This window comes from Kogia breviceps, chromosome 4 (genome assembly GCF_026419965.1).
Source record: "Kogia breviceps isolate mKogBre1 chromosome 4, mKogBre1 haplotype 1, whole genome shotgun sequence".
Classification (NCBI taxonomy): Eukaryota; Metazoa; Chordata; class Mammalia; order Artiodactyla; family Physeteridae; genus Kogia; species Kogia breviceps.
In genome coordinates, this window is record NC_081313.1 from 147,592,152 (window position 1) to 147,617,923 (window position 25,772).

General features: G+C 40.5%; 2 long non-coding RNA genes across 4 annotated transcripts in view; one reads left to right on the top strand and one right to left on the bottom strand.

Moving 5' to 3' along the window:
- LOC136794078 (uncharacterized) overlaps positions 1-25,772 on the top strand; it is a 120,637-nt gene that overhangs the window by 14,702 nt on the left and 80,163 nt on the right. For 2 of the 3 annotated variants that reach the window (XR_010840356.1, XR_010840357.1), the window contains exon 7: positions 687-770. This is a non-coding gene — a long non-coding RNA (uncharacterized lncRNA). Of the gene's footprint in view, positions 1-686; positions 2,375-25,772 lie in introns of those variants that run through there. The other variant, XR_010840355.1, reaches the window with a different exon arrangement.
- On the bottom strand, positions 16,200-24,545 carry LOC131755520 (uncharacterized). Its single transcript, XR_010840568.1, has 4 exons — positions 24,367-24,545; positions 18,570-18,645; positions 18,158-18,374; positions 16,200-16,325 (listed from the first exon to the last, which is right to left on the bottom strand). It is a non-coding gene; the product is annotated as an uncharacterized lncRNA (long non-coding RNA).

Sequence of the window (25,772 nt, forward strand, 5' to 3'; positions counted from 1 at the left end):
AAGTATCAGGGTTGTCACTACTTTTCCCTTTTTATAAAATATGAAGGTAGAAGTGTAGGGGAATTTCTCAAATTTTGGAAAAAGAGAAAAGTTTGTAATTCATTTGTCCTGACATAGCATAACCTTTTACCAAAAGTTGATAAAGGAATGTATCTGGAAATAGCGAGATATAACAGCCTGAATAATTAGTCAGTGGACTTCAGCTTTTTTTCTTTTTTAAATTTTTAAAATTAATTTACTGAGTTTTGATATTATATCCACTGCACCACCAAGGAAGTCCCTTTTTCTTGCTTCCTTCCTTCCTTCTTTTCTTTCAAGCTCCAAGTCATTTAAAATACATGACTTCTTACTAAAAATCTCCAGTTCATATGACCAAGGGATTTATAACTTCTCCTTTAAAAGATTTATTCCTGGGACTTCCCTGGTAGTCCAGTGCTTCAGACTCTGCACTTCCAGTGCAGCAGGCGTGGGTTCAATCCCTAGTTGGGGAGCGAAGATCCCACATGCTGTGCAGCCAAAGAATTTTTTTAAAAAAGTTATATTCCTGTATTATTGAATTTAGTGGTTTATGTTTTGTTTGAACATTTAGAAGATTTCAATTTATTTACCAGGAACAAACAAAACATCATGTAAAATAGTTTTCCAGAAAGTATTTCCATCATTGTCTTCTTCCCTTTCTCGTGCAGACTGGTGTTTTATCCTGACAAGCTCTGCGTCATTCTATAAGAAAGCTGCTCTTCTTTTGGTTTCACAAGAGATGGTGAACAATGGTAAAATATCCAGTTTACCTAAGTTTCTAGAGTACACTTCAGGGAGCAAATGATGGGGTGGGATGTTGGGGCAGAGTGAGAGCTACAGATTCTGGTGAGACTGAGAGTCAGTCACAAAAATTCCTGGGCTGTGGTGAAGGGAGAACAAATATAAATCAAGTTCCTGCTGGTGGACAGGAAGCCACAGTGAAGAAGAATGGTGTGTAGCTGGGCTGTGTAATTGGGCCCATAAGTGCTGTGTCTTCTGATGGTAATTATGAACAGAAACCAAATAATAATTACTGCTAACATGTAGGTGACCCATCCTTGAGAGCTGAGGCAGAGAGAAGGAGAGACGGCATTATACCTTGTCTCTGGTTCATTGAGTTTCCCAGGCTGATTTGTGACCAATTTTGGGTGAAATCATAACTACATCATTTTTGCTAAGGTGGTCAGCTTCCGTGGGGTCCTTTCTCTGCACTCTGTCCAATGATAAAGCCCACTGGGTTGTGCCTCCTGGAAAACAGTTATTCCAAAACAGTATAACTGAAGCATTGATGGAACAGCCGTGAAGAACGTGTTTCCACATGGCCTCGCACCTCCGTTTCAAAGTGCTTTAAAACTTTTTTCATCCAAAAATCAATAACAGGAAAGGATTGGGATCAAATCCCGTACAGACGTAGTGAAAGAAAAAAGAGAATAAGGAGCAGAATAGCATCTCTTCAGACAATAAAATCAAGTTGGAAAAGACAGGTCCACAAACCAGATCAAAACTGTAATCTGTTATTTCACAGTGGGCTTTTAAAAGATGTTAGGAAAAAGAATGCAAAAGTTGAAAGAACATGGATTGAGGAGGGAATGGGAAGTTATTGTTTAATGGCTATAGAGTCTCTGTTGGGGATGGTGAAAAAGTTCTGGAAATGGTAAATGCTGATAAATGCCACCTATGGGTGTTTGGTTTTAGTTGATCTTCTTCCATGTAAGGGTTTGGAGAGATTCAGAGACTATGCGGCTGCCTCCATCTTTCTGAGGTCCTGCTCAATCTTTTTTGACATAATTATTTTGAATTTGGAGAGTGGTGATGTTTGCACAGCACTGTGAATGTATTTAATGGCACTGAATTGTATACTTGAAAATGGTTGAAATACTACATTTTGTTTTATGTGTATTTTACCATAATAAAAAAAGATGAAAGAACAGCATAAACCAGAATTAGGTGAGATGATAGAACTCAGGACAGAATTCAAAGTAAAAGAAAAATAATTCAGAAATGAAGACTACATTTAAAATAATACAAGAGTGGGTACTTCCCTGGTTGTCCAGTGGTTAAAAATCTGTCTTCCAGTGTAGGGAATACATGTTGGATCCCTGGTTGGGAAACTGACATCCCACATGCTGCAGGGCAAGTAAGCCTGCACGCCGCAACTACTGAGCCCACGTGCTCTGGAGCCCACGCGCCACAACTAGAGAGCCCACGAGGCACAGGGAAGACCCCATGCACTGCAACGAAGAGCCTGCGTGCTGCACCTAATACCTGACAACACAAAAACTAAACAAATAAATTAATTAAATAAATTAAATAAAATAATACGAGTGAATGAACATAATGGATAATGCCTTAAGAGAAACAAACAAGAAAAGGAAAAAAAAAATTAATCAAAAAGAAGATAAAAAGAATTTTATAGAAATGGCAAACATAAAACAGGCAAAAATAGGACAGCTCTGAAAAGAGTAATATAAATAGGTGTAAGAATCTATTATACCATAAAAGTGACATTTAAAATCAGTGGGACAGATTAGTCAATCAATTGTGATACATACATGTTGGGGTATAAATATTTCTCTGGAAGGATCCACAGCACGACAAAAGCAGATGTCTCTGAGGAGGGAAACGTGTGGCTGGGGAAAGTGGGAAAAAGGGTGACTTTTCATTGAATTGTCTTGTGTATGTACCTTTTCTAATGTTCTGTCATGTGAATCTGTTACCTCTGAAGTTCGCTGAGTTCAAACCCCAGTTCCCCAAATTGCTAGCTCTTAATCCTGGGCAAACTCTTCACCCTCTCCAAGCCTCTTTATCTGTGAAATAAGGTCAGTAACTTAGCCTGGTGCTGCCTGGCACAGAATAAACTCTCAATAAATGGAGTTTATTAGTGAAAAAACCCCAAATGCCCATCAGTGCAGGAATGGATTTTTTAAATGGGGTGTATATGTGAAATATACAGTCATGAAAAGGAATGAAGTACTGACACGTGCTACGACATGGACGAACTTGAAAACATTATGTTAAGGGAAAGAAGCCAAACACAGTGGTCATATGTGTATTATTTCATGAAATGTCCAGAAAAGGCAAAACCGTAGTGACAGAAAGCAAATGAATGGTTGCAGGGACTGAAGGAGGAGGGGATGAAGAGGGCCTGCTGATGGTTACGGGGGCTTGTTTTTCCGGTGATGAAAACGTGATGGGTTAGATGACGCTGATGGTTGCATAGGCTTGTGAATGTACGAAATGACACTGAATTTGCAGTTTCAGAAGGTGAATTTTATGGCATGTGAATGACATCTCAGAAAAATAATTTTGAAAATGAAAATTGCCAGATTTCCCATAGTCACTATCCACTGTCTCCATCTCTCCCTTCTCCCCACTGCATTCCTTTTGACGCCCACCCCTGCCACTCTCTCCCACCCTCACTCCCTCGAGCTGCCCCACAAGGCCTCCCAGGGAGCCCCTGAAGCGCTGGGCGCCTGCGTCCTGTGGCTGTTGGAGCGGCTGCCCAGTGTGTGTGCCCCCACCACTCTCACCCGTGAGAGTGGCCGCTTCCCTCGCATTCTTCTCGTGCGTTTCAGCCGCGGGTGATGTTTACAGAAGGCAGCATGTGCCGTGGTCCATGGAGGTAGTCCCTCAAGTTCATATTTAGGCCCGTCCAGAAGTTTAATCTCATCCACCAGTAACCTCAGGATGCTGTGCTCTGAAAGCCAGGTTGGCCACCTGCGGGCACTTGCAAATACTGAGGACTTCGGAGGCATTTGGGCCTCCAATTGAGGCCTTGTACCTCCACATGCGATGTGACCTCAGCGCTCTGCTGCACCTCTCTAAGTGAAGTGGCACAGGAATACTGAACTTGTCTGTTGTTGCCAGGATTAACTGAGTAGTGCATTGGCTGCCCTGGTGCTTAGGTGTTGAGTACATGGTGATGTACATACCAGGCCCTATTGGTGGGCCTCCTGATGCAGCAGTTCCCTTGGCTCTGCCCCTGTCGTCAGCTGCCCCTAGGATAACTCGGAGCCCGAGCCACTTCTCTGGTAGATTTCCCTATTCCCCCACTATGGTCACACCTGCATAAGGCAACTCAAACCTTTCAGAGATGTGTGCTGAACCTCTTCTTTTCATAAATACCTATCTGGTGGTTGTGAGACTTAAGGCCAACCTCCCCAAGAGACTTTTTCTGTTTCTGCTAGGAAACCTAGACTCATCTTCTGTCATCTTCAACTCTACTCAAATTTTGTTCTTTCAACCCTGACCTCTGACCCTGCTTACTTCTGCCATTTCATCCTCACTCCTGCTTCCTTTCATAAATCCATAAATCTCTTTTGGCCTTCCTACCCCTGGGCCAAGTTCCTTCCTCTTTCCTCACTTTTTACCCCTTTCCTCCCGTTTCCTTCCTTCTCCCATCCAACTTTCAGTCCTTCCTTTCACATGCAGACTTTGATTCTAACCCCATCAAAAACATACACGTCACAGTTAGCAGCATCTCAAAATTCAAAAGGTTTATTACTCATCTATTAATTCTATTACATTTATTTCTTCAGTTTTATTGTTTTTAAATATATCAAAATAAATAGAGAAATTTATACCTATCTTATCTATATATGGAAGAACAGCTGGTACCCAAGGTGTCACCAACAATCCTAGCAGCTCTTACTGTACGTATCCGTAGTAGTCAGCAATTTCCATTTCTTTTTCCCTCTCAATGAAAAACGTCAGTTTCCCCAGAGAGGTGTATTTGGCAGCATTCTCACGTTCTTGTTGAGCCGCCTCTTCATGGCCTCCCGCTCTGGCCTCTGCTCTTGTTCGATGGGCGTTGACATTACTGGCTTAGGAACATTGGGTTGCCTCCACTGAATTTGGTGCTTCCTGAAGTCTTGGAATAGAAATGGGGTTTGGAGCTCCGGTGAGGACTGGTGCTTAGTCAGAGCAGGGGGAAGAGGCTCCTGCTGGAGAGAAGTGCAAGGTGAAGTTTTGTACGGTGCAGGCCTCAGAGCAGCAGACGGACGGACACTAGGCTGGGTATGGTTGGTCCAACCCGGTTGGGTTGGGTTGGTCGCAGTTGGCTGAGCTGGTTTGGCGGGACCTGGCAAAGAGGCAGGAGGTGGCTGGGGTGAACTCACTGCAGCAGGTTGAGCTGGGTTAGTAGAAGCAGGCTGGGCACGGTCAGCCACAGCAGGCTGATGTGAGGCCAGAGACTGTGGCCTCCGAGGAGCAGGTCGAGCTTGAGGCTTGTCCCAGGCAGAAAAAGGCAGAGGCATCCAGTTGACCTTCCCAGGAGGAGGCAGCTCATACTGGGATGGAGATGGACACTCTTTTTCAGCACTGCTGTCTGGTTTCTGGGCTTGGCCTTGAGTTTTCTCAGGACCCTGACCCTCACGTGGGGTATGCCGCCATGGCTGGATCGCTGGGGGTGGCTGGCGGTCTTTAGGGTTGATTGAATTTCCCAAGACCCGACAGGAAGAGAGCCCAGTGTTCTTATCATTCTTCTTCCCCAGTGCGTGAAAAACCTTCACAGACTCCAGCATGCGCGTGGCTAGGGACGTTCGAGGCTTTTTAAAGCTCTCTTGGATAAGCTCAGTTTGGTGTTTCTTTCGCTTCGTCTTGGGAATTGTTGGCTTCTCTTCTGCCTTGACTTTGTTCCCTGACTTTTTATTCTCTAATGTAACAGATAAGGAAAAAAACACGCTTTGTGAGACAGTCAGTGATTTGTCCAACGTCACACAGATAGTAAATGTCAAAATCAAAACTGAACTTCGGTCTCCAGACTTCTAGTTCAATACTTTCCCTCATTATTCCATGCTATTTTGAATCCACTACTAAATGTAGGGGCAAAATAAATGTAATGAAAAACTTTCAAAAGTTTCTTTTCTCACCTGACATGGTCAGAGAAGAAGAGGAAACATCAACTGCAGATACAAGGGATGAGGAGACAACACTAGAGGATGTCTGAGTGGCTGCAGCTGAACGGCGCATGTGTCCAGTACAAAGGTCACTGGTTACTGGTCACTGGTCACTTGTGACGATCCAAATTTATTTACAAACAACTCCACGGAAACCCCAAGACTCTAACAAGTGGTAGTAGGTTTGGTAGGAGAGGGATGTCACAAAGCAGGCAGTTTACAGGTATGAGATAGACAATAGGGAGGTCCGATCCCCAACAGGAAGGCGGGATTGGGTGAAGAGAGTGTAGGAGAGCTATAACAACACCTAAATTTCTGAGCTCCGGGGCGGAAATCCTAGAAGACAAATATACCTCCCCCAGGCTCTTAACATTAGGGAAATCATTGCAACATTTCTTACAGACGTTCATTGATATAATTAACAGTTACTTATATTCCACAGAGTATTATATTTTATGTATCATATACTTATATATATATATATATATATATATATCATTAATATCCTTAGGAAGGAAAGAGCCATCAACTTTGAACTATTACAGTTGTTCTGAAATCATATTTGTTTAATTAGTGAACTTAGAGCAGTTTTTCAGGAGCAAAAGTAGGGATGAAGACGCTCTTTCTGTAACTTGGTTAAAGAGTAGGGTGAAGTTTGTTGAGTGTACCTTGTGGAGAATGTTGTGGTCCAAGGCTCTTTTAGTTTCATCCCCTTGACTCCTACCTTCCTTGGGCTGGGCTAGGCTGGGCCCGGTGGGACTTGCGACTTACATTTCTCTTCTGCTTTCTTTTTTTTTTTCATTATGGGCATTGTTTCTAGGACAAGCCTAGATCTTGCATTCTTACCTTCATGGATGTTACTTCCTGTCAACTTCCAGCAGCAGGAGTCTTCTTTTCAGTGCTTGATGCTTCACAAAATACACTCAGCCCGTTGGAAGCAAATACCAGAGAGCAAGGAAACAGAGCTGGTTGCAAACCTTTCCTCTTCCAGCCTTTGGTTGCAATTCTTTTGCCCATAATTTGCTACCTCCAGTTCCTTGGGCCACACAAGTATCCTGCCATCCAGCTCTTTTATGTGTGAGAGACATTCTAAATACTGTCCCTTTTTCTTTGCACAGAAGTATATACAGTGTGGCAGTTACTGTAATCTCCTACCCCTTGCAAACAGCCACTCTAGAATCTCAGACCTCTAGGATTCTACATCTTGCATGCTTGGGTGCAAGGCCAAACAAAATGAAGAGGAGAATAATTAGAGAAAGAAGAGGACATTCGTGGAGAATTGGGAGCAGGTAAGGTGAAAGGGCACAGGAGAAAAGAGATTCATGTAGATTTTTTGTTTTCTGTGGGAAACAAGTTGACACACTTGGCCTCATTTTGTATTACCAGAACAGACAGTTATAGATATATTTAAGTAGCTTGATAGTGCAGCAACTGCCGTGAATTCTGTACACTAAGGAGAACAGTCTTACATATATATTTCATTTTGTTTTATGTCATATTACCTTATTTATAGCATTCACTGGTATGTTTGTAAAATACAGATTTTTCTAAATGCTCTGGTTTTGTCTACAGGGTTATTTCCTTGTCATATTTTTAAGCACTCCAACATTGTAAGACATATTGCATGTTTTTCTCTTGACGATGGTTTATCTTGAAGCATCATGAACTAACTTGACCTGTTGGATTTTGTGGAGAAACTTTAAACAGGGTCTGTGAAAAAGGCATCGTGGTGAGTCGCATTATGCACCCAAGCGTAAGGAGCTGATATGTGCCATCAGCCCAACTTGGCCTGGATTGCCTCTGTTTTAGTTGCCCTGGTTAGTGCTTTTCTCCCTCACCACGCTTGTGACTGTGATAGTGTCAGTAAGGGCTGAGTTGCTAATGATTTATATGTGAGGTAAGCTGTTTTGAGGGAGGAAATCTATGGATCTAGTCATTTTCCTTGGTGGTCAGCTTTCAGGGGTGCAAAGATTGATCTTTCTGGGGACTTTTCCAGTACCAGGAAGATATCCCATAGATGGGACCTCCAAAGACACACATTTAATTTTTAGGCCTGTTTTTCCTATTATGAGATATGAGTTTTTTCCCTGATGGGGATGATGCTTATCTGAGAAGAAATTGTGAAAGGTGTTGTAGTATAGAGATGTGGCTTAAGCTTTTAAGTTTTTCTCAGGGTTTTTCCCCTAAGCTTCCTACTTCAGAAGGCCTATTTACATGATACTACTATGTGACCTGAGGCTAACAACTTACTAAATACCTGCAAGCCAGATCAGTGTCTCTTTTCTCTATATTTCCATGGACATCAAGGGACCCATAGCTACTGCAGGTTAGGGTGGGTGGTGTGAGATTGGGGCAAGTGTGGTATGACAAATTTTGGTATCACTCAAATGTTTGCCTATTAAAATATCCAGTTCCAACATTCAATTCGATGTAGGCAAACCCTTAGTTAAGCTTTCCTTGGTTCCAAGCCTATGTAACCTATTTTCTCTCCCTAGTTCCAGCCATTTAACTTTAGCTTGCAGGCTCAGCCTCATCTTAACCTCTAAAAGAATCTTACATGTAGGAGGAAGAAACTAAAGAGCTCTATTTCAACACTTAGGAACATCAAGCTCTACCCTGACCTAAACCTTTATTCTTATAGTTAGGGTATTGTCTTGTCCGGTATACCCACTTTCTGCATTTTGAACCCATCAAGTTAACCGAGACCTGGCTTGGTGTAACATAGCCAGTTCATCTACCCCTGAGGCTGTCCTTAATTCTTCCCATTGTCACATTTTGATTTAATTAAATACTGGAATCCCTCAAACCCTTGCATGTGTCCTGATGCCGTATCAGATACTGGTCGATTTTGTTAGTGTCAAATACTTAGCTGTCTGATTCTCCAAATATCCTTTGCTCCTATATTTTCCATCCCAGCATACTACATACCCATGAAGGCATTGTTATATCTCATGTTGGACCCACTCCCATCCAGAGGCCTACTCTATGCTAGTTCCCATACTTTCTGGAAACCTTGTTATGGCCAGGTCTGGATTTTTTTGTGCTCCCACCCAAAGCCTGTATCTTTTAGCAAGCTGGAACTATAAGACCAACACAGATTTTCTAGTTTCTGATAGATTTATGTCACAATTTGTACATTGTCATTTGTGTAGATATTTGTATCATTTGTACTTTTTGACCATTACATGCCTATTGGATATTTTTCATAAATTGCAAAAGAATATTATATGACTTAGCACCAACTTGAATGTGCCTAATTGTAAGTTTGTAAACTTTGTTGAGCTAGCATGTATCTTTTCTTTATCCAAATAGTAATTTACTAATATTGTCCCATTTGTAATTATGTGGAAGTTTTCAGAATTGTAAATAAATGCTTGTGGATTGAAACTTGGTTAGACTATGACTGTCCCAGATACACTAAAGCTAGTGATCTTTTTACTCATTCATTCATTCATTCAATAATTGTGACATTCCTGACTCCGTTTACCCAGCTCAAATGGTTGTGAAGGTTACTAACCGTGTATGTAAGATACTTTCAGAAATTAGAAACTAAAAAGTAAAACTAACAGAAAACATTTCCTATTATAAATAACAATGGAATTTAGTATGCTATTATACCTTCAGACCTACTGTAGGACATGCTGTTCTTTGCTGTTCCATTTGAGGCAGGATTCACAGTTTTTCTAACGGGTACAGATCACTATGCCTGATACTGTGAGCAAATGTTATACTTGAGCTCCACTCTTATCTCTCTCAGGCTTTTTTTGGTATTGTGTAAAATGTAAATACATACTGTCAACCTCCAGCATACCAGGCACATAATGGAAACCCAATAAATGTTTCACTGTGAGTGGAGTATAAGTTGATAGAATATTTTCGAAGGTTGATTAGGCAGATTAGATTGATTGAAAATCTTACAATATTTTTTACTTTTTTTTTCTTTTCTTTTTTTGTGGTATGCGGGCCTCTCACTGTTGTGGCCTCTCCCGTCGCGGAGCACAGGTTCCGGATGCACAGGCTCAGTGGCCATGGCTCACGGGCCCAGCCGATCCACGGCATGTGGGATGTTCCCGGACCGGGGCACGAACCCATGTCCCCTGCATCAGCAGGCGGAGTCTCAAACCCTGCGCCACCAGGGATGTCCCTACATTTATGAATTTTAAATGTGTTACATTTGTCTTGCAGAGGTCTTCTAGAATGCAGAGCCTGAGGCAAGGATTAAAATGCTGGTATTTTTGGGGGGTTGTATGTAAGAACAGAGTTGTGAGGGTGAGGAACAGGCTTCACAATGAGACAAAAAGACACACAGGTTGTTTGGTATATATGTTCACTCAGCAAGCTGGACTTTCTTTGGGAGGCTTGAAAGGAAAAACCATTCCTGAGAGTAATCCACAGAAGGGAGAAAGAAGCGGGAATTTGCTGCCAGGCTTCCTCCTGTCTTATGCATTTCATTAATCAATCAAGGCTCCTTCCATGGGAGACAACTCCTCTACACTTCTGTTCATCATCTCACCCTTCTCTAGCAGCTCAGAAAGCCAGAGTTGTGGCCTGATATGTAGCATTTCCTCCAACTCTAACATGGAGGGATGGCTGAGAATGGAGAGGGCTTGGTATGGAGGCCCGGAGTTTCACCTGGGCTCTAGTCAGCTCAGAGAGTGCTAATTAGGTTTGCTGGCAAAGGCAAAACAGGGGAGTGTGGTCCAGGGGGCAGATGGCACCTTCAGGGAGGGGGAGGAGGTTGAGGGAATCTGAGACCATTCTTAGAAGCTGTGTTTCCCATAACAGGAGCTATGAATGAAATAAATGCTAAATAGTGATACACGGTACCTTGTAGAAAAAGGAGTAATTCAGTAGGGGGGTAGGGTTGGGAGAGAAGGCTTTACTGAGGAGAGGGGGCTTCAAGAATGATTTGTGCACAGAGGCTATAGGAGAGCCATTGTAGCCAAGGGAACAACCTGAAAGACAAAGATACTGCGGCATAAACATGTATAATGTTGTGGTCAAGAAATGGCCGGCACACTGAAGCATGGAGTGGAACACGGCAGAGGCTTTGAAAACTCAGCTGGGAGTCAGATCACACAGGGCCCTGACAAGGAGTTGGAAATGGATTCTGAAGGCCGTAAGCCATTAAAGGTTTCCAACAGGGGAATAACATTAATGAGCTTGTTTTAGGACATAATTCTGGGGCAGTGGTTAGAATTACATTAGAAAGGTGGTTCAGACAGGATCTAGATAGGGCCTACCTCCAGAGCAGGAGTGTGTGTAGTTGATTTTGTGGGTCCAAATCATGACTTAGGGCACTGAATGGCCTGCACTCCTGAGACATGATGCATAAAAATCAAGCTTACCAGACTGAGGTTAAACCCAAAACCAATTTAATTGGCAAAGTCTCATTACACTGGCTAGACTGAACTCATGCCTATATCTCTACGCTTTACTCAAACCCTACCAAGAAGATAAGACACCTAAACATTAAGAACACAAGAGAATGGGAGGGATGATGAATGGTAGACACACACACACACACATACAAACACACAGAGAGAGAGAGCGAGAGAGCAATAAAAATGTCAAAGATATTAACTCTCAGGATGGAGAAAAATAAAACCTCATTGTGTGCAGCAAGGGGAAACTAAACAAAAAGTCAAGGTGACTGAGCACCTTACTACAAGTCTACCATACACTTCCATCAGCCCTGAGTGCCTCAATCTTAAGTACTAAATGACAGGCAAAGATCACCAGATATTTCAAGATCACATCTAAAAGGAGAGAAAGGCATCAACAAACAGGACAACACAAAAACAGCTGACAGGGAACAAAAGAAACTTAAAAATTGATAACTTTAGAGAGAGACAAGATAATGCATTCATTAAAAAAAAATAAAAAATGAAATGCCTGGGAAAAAACATTGCGAAAAGAAGAGCTAGCTCTTGGGGATTAAAAACATATAGCAGGGGACCTCCCTGGTGGCAAGTGGTTAAGAATCCGCCTGCCAATGCAGGAGACATGGGTTTGAGCTCTGGTCCGTGAAGATCCCACATGCCGTGGAGCAACTAAGCCCGTGCGCCACAACTATTGAGCCTGCGCTCTAGAGCCCACGAGCCACAACTACTGAGGCCCATGGGCCACAACTACTGAGGCCCTCGTGCCCTAGAGCCCGTGCTCAGCAACAAGAGAAGCCACCACAATGAGAAGCACACGTGGTGCAATGAGGAGGAGCCCCCGCTCCCTGCAACTAGAGAAAGCCCGCGTGCAGCAACAAAGACCCAATGCAGCCAACATTAAATAAATACATAAATTTATTTTAAAAAATATATAGAAGAAATATGTATATAATATCTAGCAGAAAACCTAAATAATCAACAGAAGGGTGGAAATCTGAGAAAATTTTTGTGATTTAAAAAAAGAAAGGAAAGATTAACACTGGAAAATAAAAGAAAAAATATAATTAACTTAGAGGTACATTTCAGAAAATCCAATAGTCAACTAATAGAAGTTCCCCCAAAAAGAAAATAGAAAAGATAAAGCGAAAAGAAAATTTCCCAGAACTGATGCACATAGCCTGCCAGACTGGAAGACCTCACTTAGTATCTAGCATTATGAATTTTAAAAATACCCACACTAAGTCATATCATGAACTTTCAGGACACCTGAAACAGAGATCCTAAAGTTGCAGAAAGAAAAATTACAGGTCACAAATAAAAGTTCTGGAATCGGAATAGCACAAGGCTTCAAACGGCAACAATGAACTCTGGAAAACAATGAATAAATGCATTTTAAAGTGCTTACCTACAATTGTACAGTCTATCAAACTACTAGTGCAGTGGAAGAATAAAATAAACCCGTTTCAGACATGCAAAAGCCTCAAAAATTTACATCCCATTAATCCTTGGGAAACCATGGAAGGATATGCTCCACCAAACAGGGAAGTAAACCATGAACGCAGCCGCTGTGGATCCAGGACACAGAAGAGGGACATAAGAAAGGAGCAGGGTGAAGGCAAAGAGAAATCTCAGGGCAAGAGCTACGGCTCAGGTGTAGAAAACAACCGACGTGCCTGTCACATGTTGAACTGTGCTCCTGCGGAAGTCATATGTTGAAGTTATCCTAACCACCTGGACTTCAGAATGTGACCGTACTTGGAGATGGCATCTTTAAAGAGGTAAGTTTAGATGAGGTCATTAGGGTGGGCACTAATCCACTATGACTGGTATCCTTATAAGAAAAGGAAATCTGCACGTAGACACAGAGGGAAGACCATGTGAAGACCAAGGGAGAAGGTGGCCATTTACAAGCCAAGGAGAGAGGCCTCAGAAGAAACCAGCCCTGCCAACACCTTGATCTTGGACTTCTGGCCTCCAGTACTGTGAGAAAATAAACATCTGTTATGTAAGCCATCCAGTCTGTGGTACTTTTTTATGGCAGCCCTGGCAAACTAAAAACAGTGCCCAACCTAGAACAGGTCAAGAACAAGTCCAATCAATCCAGGAAAGATTTCAAACAAAAAAGCATCTGATGTATTTACCCTGTCCACACTGAGAAATGTGACAGTGGTGTTAGAGGTTTGGAGGATGATTAGTGATAGGTTCAGAGGAAAAGACGCAAACAAAACTGAAGGGGACAAAACGGTGTAAAGAATGGAGACATACTCGTACACGATGGTTCAGAGGTGAATGATACTTACCTAGCAAATAACATAAACTTAGAATACTGATTTCACCAAAAGTTGGGAAATAACTATCCTGAAAAGATGAGGGGAACAGAAGTGTGTACGTGGACAGATGATGGGAAAGAGCTAAATTCTCATCTTCCACGGTAGGAAGTCAATAGATAGTATCAGAAACTGAAAAATCAAGACGTGGTAATATAAGCCTAGTATTTAAATATGGAGGCAAATATTAGAAAATAATGCTAAAATACTTAAAGTGGTTGCCTTTGGGTAGAAAATAATGCAAAACTACTTAAAGTGATTGCCCTGGGGAGTGACAATCAGGGGATAGGGCAGGGGTGCTGATGGGAAGACTACTCTTTTTCACAGAAATCTCGGTAGAACTATTTGCATTTTAAACTGTTGGGTTGGCCCAAAAGTTCGTTTGGGTTTTCCGTAGCATCCTGCGGAAAAACCCAAACAAACTTTTGGGCCAACCCAATACTTAACCTGTGTTTTTTTTAAATAAAAATAAAAAATTTAAAAGCTTACACAGACCACTAAAGACCTTTCACAAAGGTTTCTCGTCCCTTTAGCCAGAGGACTTTCAGTGGTGTGACGTGAGCAGAAGCCAGAAACACAGTGTGCTGAAGAGCAAATGAGACACGAGGTGGCAAACGGAGACTGGTTTTCAATAAGCTGTGTTGATAAATGAAATGGGATGGGGACAGAGAGGACAACACGATCAAAGAAGGTTTTCAAAGGTGGCAGTGCTTAAGATGACACTTGTGCTGGCAAAGTCCTCCTCAGAAACTGCTTGCCAAGGAACTCCTTAAAACTATTCGATTAGCTGGACTCCCATGCCTGTCCCTGGTGGCGCTTTTTTTTTTTTTGCCTCACCAGTTGTCTTGCTGCTCCACTATCTTTCCAAGGGAGAGTTCACAATGTATGTGAAGGAACAATTCCACAGCGCAGCCTTCTAGCAAGAAGAACTCTTGTATCTCTGTTAAATGTGGCAGGCAGAAAAAAACTTTCTGAGCCACCACCTAGATGAGAGGTAGCAACCTGACTGAGCCCATCAGACACAGACCAGGGAGTAGCTGAGTTAGAGCACTTCCTCAGGGTCAGGTTCCGCAGGATGTTCATTTATAACACAGAACAGAGAAAACAAGTATCATATGCAGTATCAGACTTTCCATGATACCACGCTTCAAAATCAGAGACTCAAACAATGAAGCCAACTGGCCCAAGTATTCATCAAATATTTACCAAGGCTTATGATGTCATGACAGTTAGACCCTTTCTTGAGCAAACAAAGGTTTCTGGCTTCCTCTGCAACTAAAAATAATGAACAGCTCCCACGTGATCCAGCTGTGTGTTCCAGAGGTAAACTAGCAGAAGGGGCAACTTAGAAAAAGTCAAGGTCAAGGCACCATTCCGCTGTGAGAGGCAAGTGGAGAAAGACTGCAGCAGGTTACGTTCACCAAAGAAGCAACAACACGAGGAGCCATGCAGGTCTCCCCAGATATTCCAGGCTTCAAATGTCGCACCCTATTCTGTTCATCAAGCAACCTTTATAGTCTACAGAAGTTTTCAAGTTTTCTGAGTAGCTCCACCCAGTTGGTAACAATTACCCTGCCAGGTAAATTACCCAGCATTGAGCATTTACGTTTGTCAATTGGTCTCTCCTGCTCAATTGACAATCAATCCCTAAAAGTTTATCCAGTGTTAGATGGCATATCTGACAATTCAGTGAAAGGAAATTGGTCAAATCCAACAATAGGCTGCCAAAAGAAAGAAAGAAATGTCTAATCACAAAAATACTACAACTAATTACAAATAGTGATTAGGTTCTAAAGAGATTATCTCCTAGGTAGATTTTCTTTTTTTTTTTTTTTTTTTTTTTTTTTGCGGTATGCGGGCCTCTCACTGTTGTGGCCTCTCCCTTGGCGGAGCACAGGCTCCGGACGCACAGGCTCAGCGGCCATGGCTCACGGGCTTAGCTGCTCCGCGGCATGTGGGATCTTCCCGGACCAGGGCACGAACCCGTGTCTCCTGCATCGGGCAGGCGGATTCTCAACCACTGCGCCACCAGGGAAGCCCTCCTGGGTAGATTTTAATAGAAATCTTGAACAGTTTTTTTGGGAGGGGTGAAGATACCCTGATGATTGGGTAAAGCAGAACATGACAAAAACAGTAAAAATTTTCTGCACACACACACACTAACATTACAAGTCTATTCAGAAGGAAATACACCAGAAGAGGAAGATAGAATTTTTAAAAATAATTTACAAGGGATGCCCTTTATTACTTTTTATCAGTTCTAAAATATCATCCTCCTTTAAAAAAATTCAAGACCGGAATGACAGATTATTTCCTTCACTGTTGGAAATACTGCAAATTTATCAGCGGAGCTAAGTATCAATATAAGTTTTCCTTAAGCTCGAACACATAAGGGAGCACTAAAATAGATTATAAACCTCATTTGACCTGATCTTATAAAAAGTCACTCTGGCTGTCTTCAGTCCTGTTCTGTCTCTAGATAGATTTCCACGGTAGGCTTGTGTCACTTGGTCCATCTATAAGAGGTCGGATAGGGTAGTCTGTAGTAACCGCCAGGATACCACCTTCTGCTCTGCGCTGCTTGACTGGCATTTGGCTTTACATTCCAAGAGTACCTCCTGTGTAAACGGTCCTATCCGTGGGGACCAGGAGGAGGAATATGGCCTCTCTGGTAAATGTTCTGATTCTGTGAAAATTTTCTTAAACAAAAGTAATACACCATTATTCGTTTTCATCAATATACATAATAAGCTTTATAAAATTATACATAGATACTCTGGTTCTACTGTTTTCTACCTGTGTGATTTTAGCAGATAAAATTGCTTAATTTTGGATTTTGTAGTTCTTTATAAAATAGAGCTAATAATACCTTCCATCTTCATGGATTGTTTTGAAGGTAAATTAAGATGCTATACTTCAGTTACCCACCACAATGCCTTGGCACACTGTAGGTTCCCAGAAGCCTTTCCACCTTTCCCTATAGAGATAAATGCGCATACTATTCTAATCAGATACATTCTCTCCAAGTGTGGCAAGGTTGACAGGAAACAGAATAAGCTATTTATTTTTGAAACCAGGAGCCTACTTTCACTTTGTAACTAAATACATATATAAATTAATTATAACATGTAGAAATTCTAACCATGGCACATGCAACAAACTTGGAAAGTTAAAATTTAATTGTCTCAAAAGCAACATCAGTAAATCTAATATAATCATACAAAAGAAAATTTGGAAATCTGAGAAAAGTAAACACCCCCCAAAACCCCTCAATCCCACTTAATCTAAGTAAACTGGTTAATATTTACTTTTGGTCTTTTTCCCCCTAGCATCTTTTTTAGACTGCTGAATCATAACCTATTATTTTCACTTATCATAAGTAAGCTATCACTTTCAATGGCTTTATAAAATATCATACTATGGATATAATAATTTACTTAGCTATTCTTCATCGTTAGAAATGCAAACTGCTACCAATTTTTCCACTACTGTAAAAAATGCTGGGATTAACATCCCAGAACATATACAACTGTATCCGAAGCCCCTAGTCCAGGGTCTGATACATAGTAGGGAGTTTGAGGAATGTGCTGAATGATTAAATGCATGTAGATTTTTCCATATTTTTAAGTATTTCTGTAACCTCATGGCAGAATTACTAGGTATGAACATTTTTATGGCTATTACAGTTATGTTTCAAAAGGGCTATATCATTTTTCAGTGCCCCTGGCAACACAAGCAACACCTTTTTGAAATGTTTACATCTGCTAAAAATGCCAAACATCTTTTTGAAAACTGAAAGTTTACAATGTGCTAAAGTACTTTATTAACTCATGTAATAATCAACAACAATCCCAAGGTATATGTTATTAACATTTTACTTATAATATTATTAACATTTCCATCTAACTGATAAGAAAATAGGAATTTAGAGATCTTACTCAAGATCACGTACAGGGTGAACAGCAGAGCCAGGATGCACACCCAGGTCCAGCCGGACAATCAATACACTGGACTACCTTGTCAAACACTTGCTAAATTAACAGCCAAATAGCAAACACTGTTGTTGTTTTAATTGTATTGAGGTTTTTCCAGTTTCCCAAGTAAAAGTATGTTTGTGATTTATGTGTTCAACCCCTTTGCAAGTTTCTCTACTGGAATTTTACCATTTTCCCTATAATTTGTATTTACTCTTTAAATAAAGCAACCTTCTTTATTCTGAAGACTATACCACTATTAATGCAGCCTAAGAATGTAAGATCCTTTCTCACACTCACATCAAATTATTGGTTTAAACTAAGTTTAAGAATCAATGAAAATTTCTAAGTCCTCTTCCCAACTGCCCTTGAAAAATCACCTATTCCCCCTCCTATACTTGATTTTCCAGCCCTAAATGCAAACTATGGAACATACAATACCTCCTGGTTGACACTGATCAGCAAGAAAACACCAGTTCTTCACAGTATAATGTGTTTGCACTAATTTATAGTATTAATTTCTATTTCAATTCTAGAAAAAGGGAAAGCAGAGATACCTTTCTGATTGCTGCAAATCTTGGGTCTGGGTATGGAAATGCCGAGATGTTAGGTAACCTGGGGTCCGAGGTAGGTTATACTTCGGTCCTTGGTTAACAGACTTATTAGCTGTGTGAACTGGTTCCATCATGTGCTCTGAGTCTTCAAAGCCACTTGTTCTGGATACACTGGAATCCCGATTCCTCAAACAGCATGTTTCCACAAAATATTACTGGTCTGCAAATTCAGTAGCCAATTTAGGACTATATTTTGGCCCGTGAAAATAACAATTCCATCCGCCCCCCCCATTCCTATTTGTTTAGGTTTCCTCGAGCAAGTAAACAAGGTACAAGAAGAAGGGATATGTGCAACTTAAATGATATAAGAATAGATCTTCCTAACCACAAATATCACATATAATATGCAACTTACTTTCTGATGGGACCATTCTGAAGGTCTTCAATGAAGTTTTGTCTTTCTAAGCAATGTCCACGGCTCCTATTGAATACTGAGGAGTGGATGAACTGTTAGAATAACTGTACAAAGAGCAAATCTTTCCCAGAGAGAGCAGTTCAAAGCTGAAATCCAGGGACTTCCCTGGTGGCACAGTGGTTAAGAATCCGCCTGCCAGGGGGCTTCCCTGGTGGCGCAGTGGTTGAGAGTCTGCCTGCAGATGCAGGGGATACGGGTTCGTGCCCCAGTCCGGGAAGATCCCACATGCCGACGAGCGGCTGGGCCCATGAGCCATGGCCGCTAAGCCTGCGTGTCCGGAGCCTGTGCTCCACAATGGGAGAAGCCACAACAGTGAGAGGCCCGCGTACCAGAAAAAAAAAAAAAAAAAAAAAAAAAAAAAAAAAAAAAAACAGAAAAAAAACCCTGGGGAATATTAAGAGACCTAAAGGGAAGTAAAATTTTGAAACTTCACTTGAAGTAATAAAACACTGATTCCAGTAGGCTATGATAAGTTACATATGTATAGTGTAATGCCAAAAGCAAGCACTAAGAAAACTATGCAAACAGCATACACAAATGATTATAAATAAATTAAATTAAAATGGACTTACTAAAAAATGTTTAAGTCACCCACAAGAAGGCAAAATAAGAGAAAGACAGGATTGAGAAACTAAGGTAAAAGACAAAACAAAAAATAAAATGGTAGACCTAATCTTTAACATAGCAATAATTACATTAACTGTAAATGATCCAAATAACCAACTCAAAGACAGAGATTGGAAGAGTAGATTAAAAAATCAGAAGCATGTTGCAACTATATACTGTCTATAAGAAGCTTACTTTAAACATCATGATATAGGTAGTTCAAAGTAAAAGGATGAAAATGATATATCATGTGAACGTTAATCAGAAAAAGCAGGAGTGGCTATATTGATATCAGATAAAGTAGATTTCAGAGCAAAGGAAATTATTGGGGGCAGAGGGTCATTACATAAAGATAACAGGAATAATCCACCTAGATGACCTAGTGATACTAAATGTGTGTGCACCAAACAACAGAACTTCAAAATACATGAAGCAAACACTGAAAAAGGTAAAAGGAGAAAATTTTAAATCCACAATTATTATTTGACACTTCAACACAGCAATTTATAGAACTATCAGAGAGAAAAATCAGCAAGGATATGGAAAAAATGAAAACATTGTCAATCAGCAGGATATAACTGATGTTTGAAGAACACACTCAATAAGAACAGAATACATATTCAAGTGTCCGTGGAACAGTCACTCATATACCATATACTGGGCGATAAAAAAACATGAGTAGATTTAAAAGAATTAAAATCATAGAGAGTATGTTCTCTAGCCATAATGGAATCAGACTACAAATCAGTAACAGAAAGACAACAGGAAAATCTTCAATCACATGAAAGCTAAACATCACAATTCCACATAGCTCCTGGGTGAAAAAGACAGCATCAAGGAAAAATTATTTAATGCATAGAATAAAAGAAAATGGAGATATAACAGATCAAAGTTTGTGGAATGAAGTGAAAGCAATGCTGAAAGAGGAGTCTATAGCACTAAATTGGGAAAGGAAATATTTCAAAGCAATAATCTAATTTTCTATATTAAAATAGTATAAAAGGAAGAGGAAAAACACTAAACAAGCAGAAAGAAGGAAATAATAAAGATGAGACAGAAATCCATGAAACTGAAAAACATCAAAATAGAGGGGAAAATCAGTGAAACAAAAGGCTGGTTCTTTGAAATAAACAATCTAATCAATAAACATCTAGCAAGACTGATAAAGATAAAAAGAGAGATGGCACAAATCACATATATCAGAAATGCAACCAGGGATACCATGACATATCCTGCAGGTTAATAAGGGACAAGTTATTATGAACAAGTCTACACTATATATTCAAAAATGTAGATGAAATGGACCAATGCTTCTACACCCCAAACTACCAAAACTCAGCCAAGATGAAATAGATAATCTCAATTTTCCTGTAACCATTTGAAACACTGATTTTTCATTTAAAAACTCCCAAAAGAGATCACCTCTGTGCTTTGTGACCACCTAGAGGGGTGGGATAGGGAGGGTGATGCAAGAGGGAAGAGATATGGGAACATATGTATATGTATAACTGATTCACTTTGTTGTAAAGGAAAAACTAACACACCATTGTAAAACAGTTATACTCCAATAAAGATGTTTAAAAAAAAACTCCCAAAGAAATATTCAGGCTTAGATGTTTCACTTTTACCCAAGACTTAAAGAATTAACACCAATTTTACATGAGTAGATAAAAGACAGAAGTAGAGGGAACAGTTCCTAATGAATTTTATGAAGCCAGTATTACCTTGATACCAAAACCAGACAGGGATAGTATAGAAAGAAGAAAACTACAGACCAATATTTTTTATGAATTGGCTGCAAAAATCCTCAGCCAAATATTAGTAAATTAAATCCAGAAATATATAAAGAGAATAAGATACCATGATCAAGTGGCATTTATTCCAGTTATGCAAAGTTGGTTAAGTATTTGAAAATCAAACAGTGTAATCCACCATATCCTATAGATTAAGGGGGAAAAGTCATGTGAGCCTATCCATTAATGCAGAGAAAGCATTTGACAAACTCCAATCCCATTCATGATTTTAAAGAAAGAAGAAAAAAAACTCCAAGCAAACTAGGAATAGTTTGAAACTCATAGAGATGACCTACAAACAACCTATACCAACATAATATTTAACTGTGAAAGACTGAATGCTTTCTCTGTCAGATCAGAAACAAGGCACCGATATCTGCTCTCACCACTTTTATTAAATATATTACTGGAGGGTCTAGTAAGAAAATAAAGCAAAAATAAATAAATAAATACATAAATTTAAAAGTTAAAGTTTTAAAAAGTTTATTTAAAAGAAAAAAGGACTATTCCTACTATGTAAAATAGGAAGGAATATATCCTACTGAATGTTGAACAGTAATATATCCTATTATATTGATTAAGGAAAAGTAAAAATGTCTCTATCTGAAGATGAGATGAAAATCTAAATGGAGAAAATGCCAAAGAAAACACAAAAAGCTTGAGAAATAATATTAGTTTGTCAATGTTTTAGAGTACAAAATCAACAGAATTTTATCAAATTATATATTAATAACAAATGTGTAGAAGCTTAAATAAAAATATGTGATGCCATTTACAATTGACCTAAATAAATACTTAAATAATAAGCCCAATAAGACATTTATAGGACCTGTATACTGAAAATTACAAAATGCTGATGAAGAAAAATTGAAAAGTCCCAAACAAATAGGGAGACATACCTTGTTCATGGATTAGAAAACACAACGTAATGAAGATGTCAATTCTCCCCAAGTTAAGAGGCTTAACACAATTACTCTTTAAATGCCCTCAAGGTTTCTGTGGATATAGACAAGCTTATTCTAAGATTTATATAGTAAGAAGAGGCTGAAGAATAGCTAAAACAATTTGTAAAGGAAGATTAAAATGGGAGGAATTAACCTACCCAATTTCAAGATTTTGCAGTAATGATGGAGGGTAGATACATAGATCAATGGAATGGAATAGAGAACCCAGAAATAGACTGACATAAATACATTTAACTTGTTTTTGACAGCAGTGCAAAAGCTATCAAGAAAGAATAGACTTTTCAAAAAATGGTACTGAAACAGTTGGATATCCCTCAACAAAAACAAACAAACAAAAAATGAACCTTAACCTAAACCTCCACACCTTACACAACAACTAAATCAAAGTGGATCATAATCGTAAATGTAAAAGCAGGACATTTTTAGGGAAAAAAAAGGAGAAAATCTTTGGCATCTAGAACTAGGTGAATAATTCTTAGACTTGACACGGAAAGTATGATCAATAAAAGCAAAAACTGATAAACTGGATCTCATCAAAATGAGTTAAAAATGCTTCCTAGAAGATCCTTTTAAGTGGATGAAAACTCAAATTACACAGTGGGAAAACATATTTGAAAATCCCATATGAGACAAATGACTTGTATACAAAGTCATTTGTCATATACATATATGTCATATACAAAGAACTCTCCAAACAACTTAAAAACATCCAACTAGAAAATAGGCAGAAGACAGGAACAGACATTTCATGGAAGAGAATATACACATGGCAAAGAAGCACATGAAAAGATGTTCAACATCATTAGCCATTAGGGAAATGCAAATTAAGACCATAATGACATATCAGAGAATAACTAAAATTAAAGTATAGTGACAATATCAAATGCTGGCGAGTACGTAGAAAAATTACATCACTGGTGGAAAAATAAAATGGTTTAGCCACTCTGAGAAACAGCTTGACAGTCTCTTTTCATCCTAAAAGTAGATTCACCCTACAACGCAGTAATTGTACTCTTGAGCATTTATCCAAAAGAAACAAAAACTTAATGAAGTTCCCACAGAAACTTACATAGAAATGTTCCTAGCAGTTTTATTTTTAATAGCCAAAAACTGGCAACTACCCAAATGTCTTTCAATGGATGAATGTGGAAACAATTTGTGATATGATAAAATCTTACGATAGAATACTACCGAGCAACAAAAAGGTACAAATTATTAATATAGGCAAAAATTGAAATGAACTTCAAGGGAATGATGCCGAGGGAAAAATTTAAAAGGCCAATCTCCGAAGATTAAGTAATTGATGATTATGTTTACTTATTATTCTTAAAATAACAAAACTGTGGCGATGGAGAACAGATAAGAAGTTGCCAAGGGTTAGAGATGGGGGTAGAAGGTACAGCGGGGGAACTTTGTGAGGTTTTTGTGGTCCCAGGACAAATAATACAGCAATCTTGGTTTTAATTCCTAAAGATTTTTAAAAGCAATTCCTAATAAGATATTTAGCAATGGCAGCAGATCAGAGGTATAGCTCCCCAACATGACAACTTCAAAAGGGATCCTACTAATTCAATGCAGATGTTGATTTTAAAAAGGCCAGTCACAATACTTAAATGGTATATATCTTAACGCTATTATTCTAAGTATCCAGCTATACCAGAAGGACTAGCAGGATTTTCTGTACATTCAATCTTATTTAAGACAGTAAATCTTATAATAAGACAGTGAAAAAAAGAAAAAGAAAACAACACAAACCTCAGCTACTGTTGGATACTCTCACAGGAAGATGAGGTGAAAATATGTAGCAGCGGCTCAAAAGCTTAAGCGGTGGCACCTAAATTTGGCTGCACATTAGAATCATCTGAAGCACTTTTTACAAACCCTCACACCGACGGTTGGTCATCCTAGAGCAATAAAATCATTTTAAATCTCCCCAGACGACGCCAATGTCTAGCCAGAACTGAGAACCAGTGGACTAAGCAGAAGGGGATGTTTCCACAAAGATTTCTTAACAATAAGTCCTTTCACCCAATCAGATTTACGTCCCCGCAAAGGGGCAAACAAGGCTAGATGTTGTCCATCCTTGCTTAGCTTTAATTAGCACTTGTGACTTGCCCAAAACCTAGATCCTGTTTCCCCTAAATTTCATGTTATTGCCTAAGTTTTTCAAACCCAGGGCTAAGGGCTTTGCCGGGATGAGATTTTAAGTGCTCACACAGGGGAAGTCCCTGGCAAACCAGGACAGCGGTCACTCTACATTGACATGTAAAGCATCCTCCATAACCCTGCCAGTGCTCCCAGATACTAGTCTGTGCCAACCAGTGGAGCAAAGGCGTTCTCCATGACTACCACGGCACATGCTGCTGGACTTGCCTTGGCTGGTCCCGATCTTTTCCAGGCGCCGCTCCCCTTCCCCTGCTGGTGGACGCTTTGGCCAGCTGACAATGCAGATATGTCCAAACTTTAAGGTGAAGAAAAATCATCTGGAGGGCCTGTTATAACAGAGATCACTGAGCCCCACCAGAGTTGCTGATTCCATAGGGCTGGGACAGGGCCCTACAACTGGAATATCGAACACATTATCAGGGGACGCTGCTAAAGCTGGTCAGGTTGTCACCGAATGCAGGTTCGTGTGTCTGAAGCACAGGGAGGCCCAACATACCTAAAGGTTGGAGTGTGGAGCAGAGACAGGTTTGTTGCAGGATCGAGCAAGGAGAGGGGTTGGCCCGTGTTCCAAAAAACCCTGAAATCGCCAAAGGATTTCAGCAAAGGATTTTTAAAGGCCAGGTGAGGGAGGGACGTCCCAGGGAATGTGATTACCTCGTGCACAATCCTCTGACTGGTTGATGTTGAGGCCACAGGGCAGGTAACATTATCCATCCTTAGGTGCCAGAAGGTCTGGGGGCTACGTGCTCATGATCATCAAGGAGTTAATTTCTTCCATTGGGTGGTGGTTTTTAGCATCTGAAAACCCAAGAAATATGCCTGAGCTACTATTGTCTGAGTACTTCAGAGAGGAACTACAGCAGAGGAGATGGGGGATGGGTCTGTCCTAGGAAGGCCCCATAGGGTACTGCTTGCTTACAAGGGGACCATACTTTGAGAACCACTGCTCTACTGGCTTGGAATGTTAAGAAAGTAACGGAAGAATCCCTCCCCAGATCTAGATTCTAGTATCGCCAGCTATTCTGGTGGGGGGAAGGGTAAGTTTTGTCCTTGCTTGGACTTCTTGTTCATTTATATCGAAGCCTATTTGAGGCAGTGCGCTCGGCGGTCCTGCACAGCTGTCTTTTGCTTCAACGGTGTTTGCAATGAACAGACCCAGGGACGCTCCTTGCTCCAGCCCCCGACCACCCTCCTACCTTTCTTCCAGTCGCAACCTTTAGAATCAGCCACTCACCTATGCTCAGCCTCCAGGACAGGCCAGCACCGTTTTGTGAGCTTAAATCCTTGTCACTGATCAACCACAAGTTCCCAGCTTCCTCAGAATTATTCCATCGAGGTGGAGGCCGCCGTCCACCGCCTGTGCAACCTGCATCTGTGGACACTTACCTCTCTCTGAGCTTCTGTTTCGACAGCAGCAATGGGACTCTGGACAGTGTGGGCCACATTTGGCGCCAACTGGCTGAGGAGGAGTGCGAGGGCGCCCAGCGCCTCTTGAAAATGCAAAACCAGTGCTGCGGCCGCGCCCTCTTCCAGGGTGCGCGGAAGCCTTCTCAACATGAGCGGGGTAGAACCCAGGACGCTGTGGAAGCCGCCATTCTTAGGGAGAAGAACCT